Raw genomic sequence first — 12690 nt, 5'->3', positions numbered from 1 at the left:
GATAAGCTGTGTAGGCTGTCTCTTATAAACATCTAGATGTGTATAAAAGACAGATATATATATATATAAGTAATATATGTTTAAATATAAACTGATATTTTACTCTTAAGCACTTACAAAGTTAATGAGCCCTCGTGTCAAGTGAAATTAAATGTCAAGTTACTGTCAATATTTATAAACGTTACGACCATCTTCTAATCCTATAAGGTTATTGGCTTTAAAAAGATTCCATTGTTAGTTGAGACTTGGCGTCATATTTATACCACGTGGTGCTGAGACTTTAAGTGGCAGTCCCACGTGTTAACATAAAAGTTGTTTTGGGCGCGCATTAATTCATATACATGTAAAAAAGCTGTTCGTTTTATTCATTCATATACATAGAGTACTACAGTATTACGTCACGATACCACGTGATACTACTCCGTTGCTATCGTTGCAAAAAGAGTTCAACCGAACGCCATTTCCTCACTGACAAACCACTAATCCCAATTTCTAACGAAATTATTAAGATGTTGTATCTTACTTTTTCTTTGTAATTTTAATTGATGATTAAATGTGTGTTCGATAACTAATGTAATGCGAGCTTTTGTGTTTTTAGTACATTTTGATGGTAAAATATTAGATTTTAAAATGCCTATTCCAGAAAGCCTATGAAGTCATTCAGGCGTAATGAACGGTAACTAACGTCCGTTGACAACAGAGAGCGCCATCTGTCGTCGTGACGACACGACTGAGGTACTATTTAAACTATTAGTCCACCAGAAATACGTATTTAATTGGGCAAAATTGCAAAACAAAACGTTTTATGATCTAAATATAAACTTAAAACAATTACTAAAATAGGACCAACATAAAGGTGTTTTTCTATAACCAAAAGTTAAGCACTATTTAAAAGTAGACTTTTACACGATACGTACTGCGGTTTTCAAAATTTTCTTGATTATGATTGGTCAGCAGTTAGGTCAACGTAGGTCATATCTGTTGGGTGGATCAGAGGAATATTTACTCCCGGTTTGCAGGAATTACAGAGCTATAAATAGGCCTATTGGAAATTAACTGGAATCATTCAATTTTATTTTCATGATTTGTTGATTCCATCGGTTTAATCTCTGACTGTGTTAATTCTGACATTGGTTGCTAGCACCTTTATTATGTTTTTAATTCTATAGTGCCCGCTAATTTAGTAGGCACTAAGGCGTAAATGTCCCTCAATAGAAGACAAATAAGGAGCTAAGGATGTGAATAAGTGACAACACTGTAAAATGTCTAAAACATTATTACAAGACCAAAACTCATATATCTGTGTATTTAAACACAAACACTATTAAACAAACGCCGGCGGTCTGACCAGGGAGATGTAAAAATCTGACTGAGATTATAACTGCCGGCGCAAATTGAAGACAATAGTCAAAATTTTACCAAATAATTTTATTAAAAAATGTTTTGTTTTAATGTCTTAAATACAGGAATCTTCTGATGTTTAAAGCATTTAATTTTAACACATAAGATTTCCTGTATAATCTTTGGAGGAGGCCCAGATGCATTCCGACGACCCTTAAAAATTCACTCATGACCCAAGATTACAAGAAATCTGTTAGAGATAGGAGAAAAGGGTTTCCTGTAAGCGATCACTTTAACTCACAGGGACACTATATAGATAATCTGTTTTATTATATTAGGCTGTAACTACAAAGCTACTAGACGTTGCTCCGAATTACGTTGGATCATGCGTATTTGAAATCACACATCAACGGACTCAACAAAGATCTAGGCCTTGCTAGTGGCTACACATTCACAAGAATTAATCCCTTAATCACCATAGTGGTCTCCGATTATGTAAGATAAGCTGTGTAGGCCTATGCATTTTTTCACCATGGACCTAATTAGGTCCATTCCACTATTTAAACAATAGGTCCATGTTTCAACAATTAATTATTTTCTACTGTTGTCTCATTCACGTTGAGAAATTCCTGAGGACAAGAAGAAATATTTGTGCCTAATAAAATTATGTTCCTATAATACGTCGACTGTGTATGATTTTATCGTAATGTCTATATTTACATATTTATTTATTTCTTTATTTACTTTGAGAACACACGTCTTTGGAATGGCGGCACGTACAACAGTGGTGCGTTCAGCTTAAATTACAAAAATATAAAAATTTAAACTAAAGAAGGAGCACACTTCTTTACAATCATTGAAAAAATATGCATATAAACATGGAAAATATATATATATATACATATAAATATATATACTATATATATATATATATATATATATATATATATATCTGTCTCTTATACACATCTAGATGTGTATAAGAGACAGGGGTACAACAATTTCAGAATAATTGAACAAGCAAATAGCACACATATTGCATTGAAATTTTTAAAAATAGTGGCAAAACGGGGCAGGAGCCCTTCCCGTGACGTCCCTCTCCCCCACTGGATCTTCCCCTGTTGCTTTGGGCTACCCTCTTGTAAGTGAAAGTAAAGAATATACAGTACTGTAGGCCTAGCCTAGTTGGGCATGAGAGAAGTGTTTTTTGTCTTGAATCAAGGTGGATGCATGTAAGGCTTATCCAAACTACTGACATTCAAAAGAACCCCTAAACATTGTCCCGACGTAGGCCTATTTACGTAAATTCAAGTTATTGATTGGTGGAGCTGGCTTGACATTATCTATCTTAATGCACTATCCAAATCGACCAGGATTCGAGAGATAGAGCACGGCCCTAGGTATGCTAACTTCAACTGAGCCTAGGCCCCTAGGTCCCTGTGATCGACGTCATAGGCTAGGGTAGGCCGCGCCCAGGCTAGAGCGTAGGCCTGGGCTAGAGCCTAGGGCTGTGCATAGGCCTGTGTAGGGCTAGCCGGTATGGTTAGGCAGAGGTTATCATTATCGACTTCTAAAACATGCCATTTATTGCTGATGTTTTGTGCCATAAAAATATCCAGTATAATGCAATGGTACCGAAGAGTATGTCCCCCATTTTGTTGACGAACGCGAGAACTGTAGGCTACTGGGTGGTAACGTATAATGAAGCTGCGAAACATATAGACTGGTTTTACGGCCTGACTCGATTATTTTTAGACCCAAGCATTGCAGTACAGAATAGATGTGATTAATTGTACTTAACGTGACGTAAGCAACTTGCGAAACATGGCGAAACAGGTACTGATTTTCGGTGGTTTTTGGCTGTTTTTTTTTTTGTTTTTTTTCGTTGTTATCCAATATCCAACCTTATGAGCACATTCCTGCCAGCGGTTTCAGAGGAGATAGGGGAAGTTATAGATTTGGAATAAAATAAATAAATGACACAAAGGTACATTTACTTAATACCAATAATAAGTATGAAACACTTGTTTAGTGTTTTGTTTTTTAAACTTATCAAAGAAATTATTTTTAATGTAGGCCTACTGTACCTGTCATAGTTAGCATATCAATTCGATAAATAATAGAAAGTTTTCAATACAATGTTTACATTTGTGCATGCACGGTGTACAAAGAAAATGGTTAGGATACGGTAGTTAAAATAGGAAATAGGCCTATATACCAGCCTTCTGATTAGAATTGTATACCTTATGTTATAATTCATAGTCAGGTATATTTGTGAAAATGGTGCTAAAGTACTTGTATTGAATGCATAGAATTTTCCTTGTACTTTTTATTATATTTAGGCATTATGTCCTTTTTAATCACATCACTCTCGTTATAAAATTTCATTCATAATCATATATAGGACGCATTAACACCCTTGTTATTTGTTACTACATCAGAATATAGCTGCTCTGATGACGCAAACCATTTTGGCTGGAAAATATTAACAAAGTTGACGGTGAAGAATGTACTAAAGGTGGGCTATAAGAGGCTCTCAATGCATCATTAGCAGACCGTTGGTACAATCAAGAAAGACATATAAAGATGTTAGAGGCTTCATTCTCACCCTTTAATGATGTAAATATAATGTTTAAACGTCAGTAAGACGCGTCAGGATTTAAAGAGTTATTGTTATAAGAAATAATGACATTTTAAAAGAAACTTTGCTGAAACCTGCTTCAATTAAGCCCATTCGACAACAAGACCGTCGTTAGCGTATATGTATAAAAATTGCACATTGCACATTAGCCAAAAGAACATCCAAAACTATCAAATGGTGATAAATAATAATAATAATAATAATAATAATAATAATAATAATAATAATAATAATAATAATAATAATAATAATAATAGGCCTAATAATAATAATAATAATAATAACAATGTTAGACTTATATAACGCTTCATGCCAACAAGGCCTTTAAGTCAGTAAGTCCAATATGCCTATGATGAGTCCACTGCGGCTTGTATTAAATCAATTAAATGAGATAGAACAGTTAGGCAAAACACTCACATTAACCCAACATGACATCTGGAAATCAAGCTTCTTAACTTGGAGTTAAAAAAGGCCTAATTCTTGAGTTTACTGTCAGCCAATTACATAGACCTACTTTATGTATTTTAGTTGGGAAACAAATAGTTAAGTAAAGTGTATAAACTTAAGTGCGTTTTTATCGGGCTCCATAATGTTTGTTTTTTTTAAATATCCGATCTTTATGGAATTTACAGATTTCGTGTTGGTTGAGCTTAAAAGCTACACAAATTGTTTTTTGGAGAAAATAAAAGAAATGACAGCAGCTCTTATTCGAAAAAAAAAATTGGTCATAATTGAAGGTCAACAAAATTAGATACCAGATTAATCAAAATTATTCATAAAAAAAATTCTTGCTCTTGCGTGATTACGGTATCTATTAGAACAGAGGCAAGAAAGCGCATTTCCGAGCATTTTGAAAATAAAAACATTCCAGTGGAGGGCCCCTCAGCTGCTGATCCAGACCTTCGCATCGTTCGCCATGGCGAAGATCAGTCAGAGTGAGAGATAATATACTTAAAAAAATATAAAGTGATTGTAGTGCCTGGCAAATTCCAACTCTTTCTGTCAGAAATGCCACCTAACTCATCCAAAAACAAAATAGACAAAATAAACGCAGTTTTCTTTCATTGCCTAGTACTCATTAAAAATGAACTGAAATTAAATCGGCTGCGATAATTACTGTGATAACGTACACTGTTGATTTTTTGAATTAGTTTTTTTTTATGTTACAATGTATGGTTAATTAAAAATCAATCACAATAAGGATAGACATGTGCCTGATAGACATGTCTGATTCTTATAACATTATTGAAAGACATATATAATTCTATTATATTTTGTTACTCCAAAAACACACTAAAGCGAAAACATTATTTTACTATACAGTATTTTTTATTTTTATTTTTTCATTCTGAAAGTAATAAATAGTAAAAACATTCAAGGATGAAACACAGAAAAGAACAAAGGGCAACTTATTTCCACTGTGGTCCCTAAATGAGAATACTAAAATACCAGAATAATAATAGAACAATACATATGGAAACAATTCAATAATACATTTTAAATACTACATAGAAAAATTCAATTTTCTAAAATAAACATCATCAAAAATTTAACTATACTGTATTATGAAGTTCAGATATATAACGGTTCTTTATAATTAATTATTATTTCATTATTTTAACGAGTTCTATGAAAAAAACACGTGTTCGTCAACGGAAATTCGGTTAAGCGCCCTATTGTTTACTGTGGTCTTCACGCTCTGATGAGCACAAAACCACCGTCCACCCGTCTTCCCGTCCTGTTGCGTATAAAGTGCTTATTAAAAATGTGACGACGACGATAATTTCGCCAGACACCCAACCCTAACTCAGGCAACGGGCCGATCGGATGACACTTCACACCAAAGGGCCTGTTAATTACTCTTAGAGGAGCCTGTCATGTCCAAGCCACGGTGCCTCCTCCTCATCATCATCATCATCATCATCTTCATGATGATAAGGAATTTTCTAGTGTCATTTTTGGCCATCTAGCGTTACTATTTCTTCAAGTTTTCACACCTCACTATGGTGGTGCTGAGATGACTGTAGACCCACGAATTCCCCTCCCACTCTACCTTTCAAAAAGATCTTTGCCCTTGCTCGGCAGTGATGGCGCCAGGACCTGCCCGACGGAGGGTCTAAAGGCCCCGTCGGGGGGGGGGGATAGAGAAGCGAATCAAGTCTCACTTGGTTGGGGCCAGGGGGGCCGAGTGGGGCCCCCCAGTGGGGGTTCAGGGGTCGAAGCCCCTTGGAAGCCACGGATATTTGACGAATTATGGCGAATTTTTATTACTTATTTGAATGATAGGCATCGAGTTACTATAATATGACTTCATGTAGACTTTATTTTCTAATATGAGCTTTTCAAATCCTCCTTCTTGAAAGTTAAATTCTACATTTTGGCAATTTTGCATGAAATCTGTTAACCACGCTGTCAAGGTCGAGGTTGCTTCACGTATTCCAAGCATCATGAGGCTATCCAAACGAGCATTTGTCATAACAGAACGCAATTTATTTTTATTTGTCTCATTGAACAATTATTATTATTATTATTATTATTGTTATTATTATTATTATTATTATTATTATTATTATTATTATTGTTGTTGTTGTTGTTGTTGTTGTTGTTGTTGTTGTTATTATTATTATTGTTATTAACACAAATAGTTTAATGAACAATATGGTGGCTAAGCGAAGCCCCCCCCCCCTCCCTCTGGCGCCACCACTGTTGCTCGGGCCTAATTTGTGATGGGCTTATTTGGATGTCATTAGACCTTCCATCACTCACTAAGTTATTCCACCGCCTATGTCATCATCATCCTCTTAACACCATCGCCATAACTTCTGACAATGCAGGAAACTGCAAATTCCAGATAGAACACCGTAACTCACCGTACACCACTCTAAATGAGTGGTGAAAGAGGCTAGTAGGCCTGATGTGGCCCTCTATTAGCCCCTCTTGACTTCTTAAATTTAAAATGGTTTATAGACTCAGCGTTCCAAGCATTAACAACTCTTTGAGTAAAAAAGTGCTTACGGCACTCTGTTGACATTATTAAATTACAGTAGAACCCCTATTATAGGGGGCACCTTCAGGACCAAAAATGTTAGGGGGAGGACACTAAAGCAGAAACGTGAAATGACCTTTTTAATAGTAATAACTCCATGGTTAGGCCATCGTAAGGGAGGTATAATTTTCATTTGGTGATGGCTGATTATCTGTAATAGGCCTTACAGGTGCAATGTCTCTTTGGTGCTGTTTAATATGATATTTTATGATGAATTGATAATAGTAAAAAATAAAAGATCCTATCGTAAGTTGAACTCAACTTGAACTACTTCCGTATAAGCAATTTTATGTTTACGTCGTATGTGCCCAACAGCTGTTTTTTAAATAATATAAATAAAAACCTAAGTAAGCTTATCTGCCTGTGTCATCAACTGAGCTGTTACTAAAAAGTAGATAGGCCTACAGTAATAGAAATGGGTTGGGTGGAATGTTTGAAATTCCCGCTATTGTTTGACAATGCCTGGTTGGAGTAGCGGAATGTTATTCAGAGGAAACTAAACCATGAACTTGATAAAAAAAAAAAAACAAAAAAATTAAAAAAAAAAAAAAAAAAAAAAAAAAAAAAAAAAGCAGATAAATATTTGTGTTAATCCAGATTTTTAAACATAGAAATCCATTATAACACGATTTAATACAGAGATTCGATTTGTGTTATCGTGTCTTGACGTCTGGCGTGACAGGAACACAATAACAATAATGTATGCCTAAAGACAGTGCGATTAAGGTGCCAGTAGAGGCATGAGGGCTAGTCATTTAGTGGGAAGTTAGGCTTTCCGTGGTTCTGGTTTACATTGAACTCAAATCATCACTATACAAAGTAATACTAATTTGTTTCAGTATCGGTATCCGAGTAACCAGTTTCTAATGGTGTAACCGTTTGATCAAGGGGTGACGCCAGCGGGATGAGGAGGGACCAGAATTTCCCCCCTCCCCACCCTTATCGGGGAGAAAACCCACGAATTGTTTGGGAGATAGGCCAACACAATTTTATGTAGCTTTTACAAACCGTATTAGTAGACTCTAAAATCAATTACATAAGCCTTTGAAAACCCTAAATTGTCTTCGTTCTCATCGAGGAGGGAGGGACATCAGATTACCCTTCGGGCAAATTCTGGCGCCACCAGTGGTTTGTTCCAACAAATTAATCCGATACTTTTTATTTGAAAAAAAAAAGGTTATAATTAGTGTAATTTCTAGAAACAAGTGACCATAGTACGAACGTTCATAGAACCTCGATCATAATTATTATATGGCCCAAAATTTGGATCTAAATGTTAATTTACATCATGTCGTGAGGTTCATGATGGTTGTCCAACGGGGATTTTCCACTATAAATGCCCCGCCCCCAACCCCGGCGCACGGTTGTGTCGGATAGGCCTATACCACTCATATTTTATTAACATCTTAATATCATTGATGTTGCCATTTCATGGGAACGCTGCCATAAAAAATAAACAAAGCAGGAAACAAATAAAACGCCAAAGATGAGATTTTGCCAACGCCTTCTAATTGGTTAGTAGACAGGAAGGATTATGGGATATATGAGCTTAGCATTCTCAATATATATTTTTGATAAAATGACGAACGCACTACACGAACTATGTTCAAAGACCTGCTTTAGAAATCTATTTAAACGGACGAATAGTTGAATGAACGGTTGCATGTGAGGTTGTTAACCAGGCAGACGATCGTCGGGTACTTTGACAAAGCTTTCGAATCTTGTTTGATATCATGAAAAATGGATAAACAAATAAAGTAGATTAGAAAACAGGCGAGAAGTCACAGTGCTTTCGTATTCCTTTTTAGGAAATAATTTCAATTTGAAATAAAAGTATCGAGAATAACGTATTCTCAATTATAGCGTAAGCCAACGTAATGCATTATTGTCATTTTGGGGTGCTTAAGAAATCGACGAAAAAGGCCTCATGGGACTTATCCATTAGCCTTTCATCCAGACCACGCAATTGATTTCTGGTACCACATGCTGGTTCTCGCAGTAACGATAATCATTATCATAAAGGCCAATGACATAATAGATTAAAATATAAAATCGGTGTTCCTTGACAAGGAGTTTCTAATTATATTATCACATATTATATTCATAGGCATGAATTCATTATAGTATTTAATCAATTAATTATTTTAACAAGTAAAAATGATTATTATTATTATACAGTACATATTGAAAAAAAAATAAACAAAAAATTGTTGAATGAGAACAATATGGTGGCTAAACGAATATTACATGTAATTTTTTTTTTTTTTTTATTCCCCGACAAAATTTACTCGTCTTCCCCGACGGGGAGGGTGGGCTATGCTTTCCTGACAGGGGGGGGGGCTATTATAGCCCCTCACCAGTGGCGCTACCACTGGTTGAAACCCACAAAGACACTTGCATCGTATAATTATTAGTCTAGTATTAGATTGCAGTATATAACAACTCCCTGGGAGCAATGTATCCGGAGCGTCACCCTCCGCGACCACTGTGTGCAGAACATGTCCAGATTCAGGTTGGAACGCTTTTATCAGAGGTGGCGCCAGGACTTTCCCGACGTGGGGCCGAGGTTCCAACGGGGAGGAGACGATGCCCCGACGAGGGGTCAGATTTCTCCGACGAAAGTAAATTGGCGTGGTCGAGCTTCGATTAAAATGTTTCGAAAGTAGTCCAGGGGGCGAAGCCCACCGAAAATTTCGACTTTGGGGCTGTGAAGGATCATTTAATCAATTTTAGAGTCTACTAATATGTAGAAAATACATACAATATTTTTTCTCCCCGACGAATTGTACCTTTTCTCCCAGACGTGTGTGGTGGGGGGGGGGGCTCTCCCCGACGTTATAATAATATTATAACGTAACATTGAGATCCTTCTAGTTGATCATGTCATCCATCATTTAATATTACTGCTTGCACATGGACTTGATTCACTACATTTCCCAGCCACCTGGCGGTATATAAATCAGTCTTCAAAGCGTAAATTATAAACCATAATGTATTTTAATGTCATTAAAGTGTTACACCTCGTAAAAAGCACTTTCTCAGTTCCTTCTGACTGTCTCACCGTTTTCGGTATTGTTCAAACACTCAACTATATACGGTAGGCCTACACCATGGTTGCACTGCCAAACCACCTTACCCTTTGCTTCTGGATGCAGAACGGTAGTGGCCACAGGATTTGCTCGACGGGTTCGATGTCACTGATGGGGAAGCGCGGCCGCCGATCGTACGGAAAACAGGGCCCACCCGTCCCAAATGGCGCCACCACTGTTACAGGCTTATATTATGGAAATAGGTCTGTCGTAGAGGGGGTAATGAAACTTTGAAGCGCAAAGAGTATGCCTGGTGGCACTGGAAATATCATTAGCTGGAGATTCTGGAGGTTAGAAGAACATAGGAATCAGTTTACTTGGATGATACTAAAAATATAACTACAGAAAATCACTACAGATATCTAAAATGTCGGGAATTATGGGAATCAAATTTGATTTTCAAGCACACTGCACTTTCGATCCTATGTTGGGAGTACAGGCTTGTTACAAATACGGCGGCCGCCAAGAAAAATAAAGAAATTCGATGTTCCAAATGTTTCTAAACCCCAACCAAGGGATAAGTGGAAGTGAAACGACTACTGCGTACTATAGCGTGTGATTATACTGAAATAAGGCTCAAGCAAGAAGACTCAAAATAGATGCTATCATAGCGTCCTATTAACCTGCATTTTCACCATTAAATCCAAAAAAGTTTGTTATCTGGTGCTATATACAAAGCCAAGCTGTAGGAACCTAGTATATACAAGATACAAAATTGTCAAAAGTGTTTTACATTCGAGATTAGTTCCACGTTTAAATATAGGATATGCCAGACAAAATAAATATAAAGGATGAACAGTACTGAACAAAGTAATGACACCGGTTGTAACTCCCATTTCTCTTTCGTAAACCTGACGTGTCAACCCTGAGCCGCCGTGCCTAAAATTATGTAGTTTCTACGCATGCGCTAGAATTTTTAATCGTCCTAAACGCGATCGAGTTTGTGAAAAAGAACGTAAACACCCTACGAGGGGTTTTCGATTTTGACGAACTTTTAGAGAGTTATATAAAAAAAATGCGAAAATCGATATTGTGACATTTTACAACAGGAAAAACAAAGTTTAAAAGAAATAACGAAAAACTTTTATGAATATGCATGACAATAGGCCCACTAATGTTGTTTAAAATCACTTTATACATCAAAAGGAAATTAAGTGAGTCATAACGTAATAGCCTTCGGTCTAGTCATTTTTTGTAACCAATTCGTTGGTTACAATTCATGTCATCATTTGATTTTATTTAATTTAGGCCCCATAAAAAATTATTAGTTAATCAGTGTATCAGCATATTAATTATCTAGGCCCACAGGTTGGCCTAGTCTGGAAAAGTAATGAATGAGGGAGGGAGGATTTTTATTTTGCTAAAGCCAACTATCTATCATCTCAATTATGTAAAATACATGATTTCGATGACATAAACTATATCTACTTACTATTTACTTTCAATACCGTGGAAGACATGTGGACGAGGGTGATAAACTAATCATTTTTTACTTGTTTTACAGTCGTAAATTCGGCTAAGTAAAACTCGCGTCTAGACGCAGAGTTCCCGCAACGCCACCCTCAGCGGCGTGTGCGAAGCACAACTCAGAGCCAGAAGTGGAACGTGAAATTTGGATATCGTTTTGTAGTCAGATTTGCGAGAAGAGAAGATGGGCGTTATAAATTACCTTACCGGGAAAGGTGACGTAATCTTATGACGTATGCATGTTAACTATATTGTGAGTGTGACGTCACCAAAAAAATTTCTATTATAACAAAAACAACTACAAGGTTTGTGGGCGTAATTCCATAATACGAATTAAGGGTAGCACCATCTCCTTGCCATACAAATTACAGCTCCAACTGACGTCTCAGTCTAGAAATACGGGTAGCCGAAGTTTTTCTCGCAAATCTGACTACAAAACCAAATCCAAATTTCACGTTCCGACTTCTGATTTTGAGTTGTGCTTTGCACACGCCGCTGAGGGCGGCGTTCCGGGAACCCTGAATCTAGTCTGAGAATGATTGACGTTTATACCACACTACTTGACCTACTACTGCTACTACTACCGTACAAAACTTGTAAATTTATACAGAGTTAACTCATAAGAAAGTTTAAAATATAACTAAAAAGTAAAAATCATTACGATTATTCTATGTATTCTTTTGAGGATTGTAATGGCAAATTAAAATACTTTTGCTCATTGAATAGTAAATTACGGATAAGTTAAAACTAGACTATTAAATATTTTTGCTAGCCCAGTCCTAAAATACTCAAGTACCAGGACCCAGGACCAACACCTTTATACAGCTCTGTGGGTTGAATAAAAAATAAAAAAAGTTATGCAGGTTATTGCAGGTTTAATTATAAATGTTTCCTTAGTGTATAAATACCAAATTATAATATTTTTTTACTTTATAAAGGTATTAAGAAATGCATCGTTTGAATGTTTGGAAATTAACATAAACTTATAATTCATAATGAATTTACTGTGACCGAGATCCAGCTTGCGGAAAATAATTTACAAAACAGAGTTGGCGCAAAAAATCTCCCGACGGAGGATAGGTTTCCCTTACAGGGGGCTGATGTTT

The sequence above is a fragment of the Anneissia japonica genome, unplaced genomic scaffold (assembly GCF_011630105.1).
Source record: "Anneissia japonica isolate Jap-2015-1 unplaced genomic scaffold, ASM1163010v1 scaffold287864_len1152817_cov193, whole genome shotgun sequence".
NCBI classification, from domain to species: domain Eukaryota; kingdom Metazoa; phylum Echinodermata; class Crinoidea; order Comatulida; family Comatulidae; genus Anneissia; species Anneissia japonica.
This window is presented reverse-complemented; position numbering follows the sequence as displayed.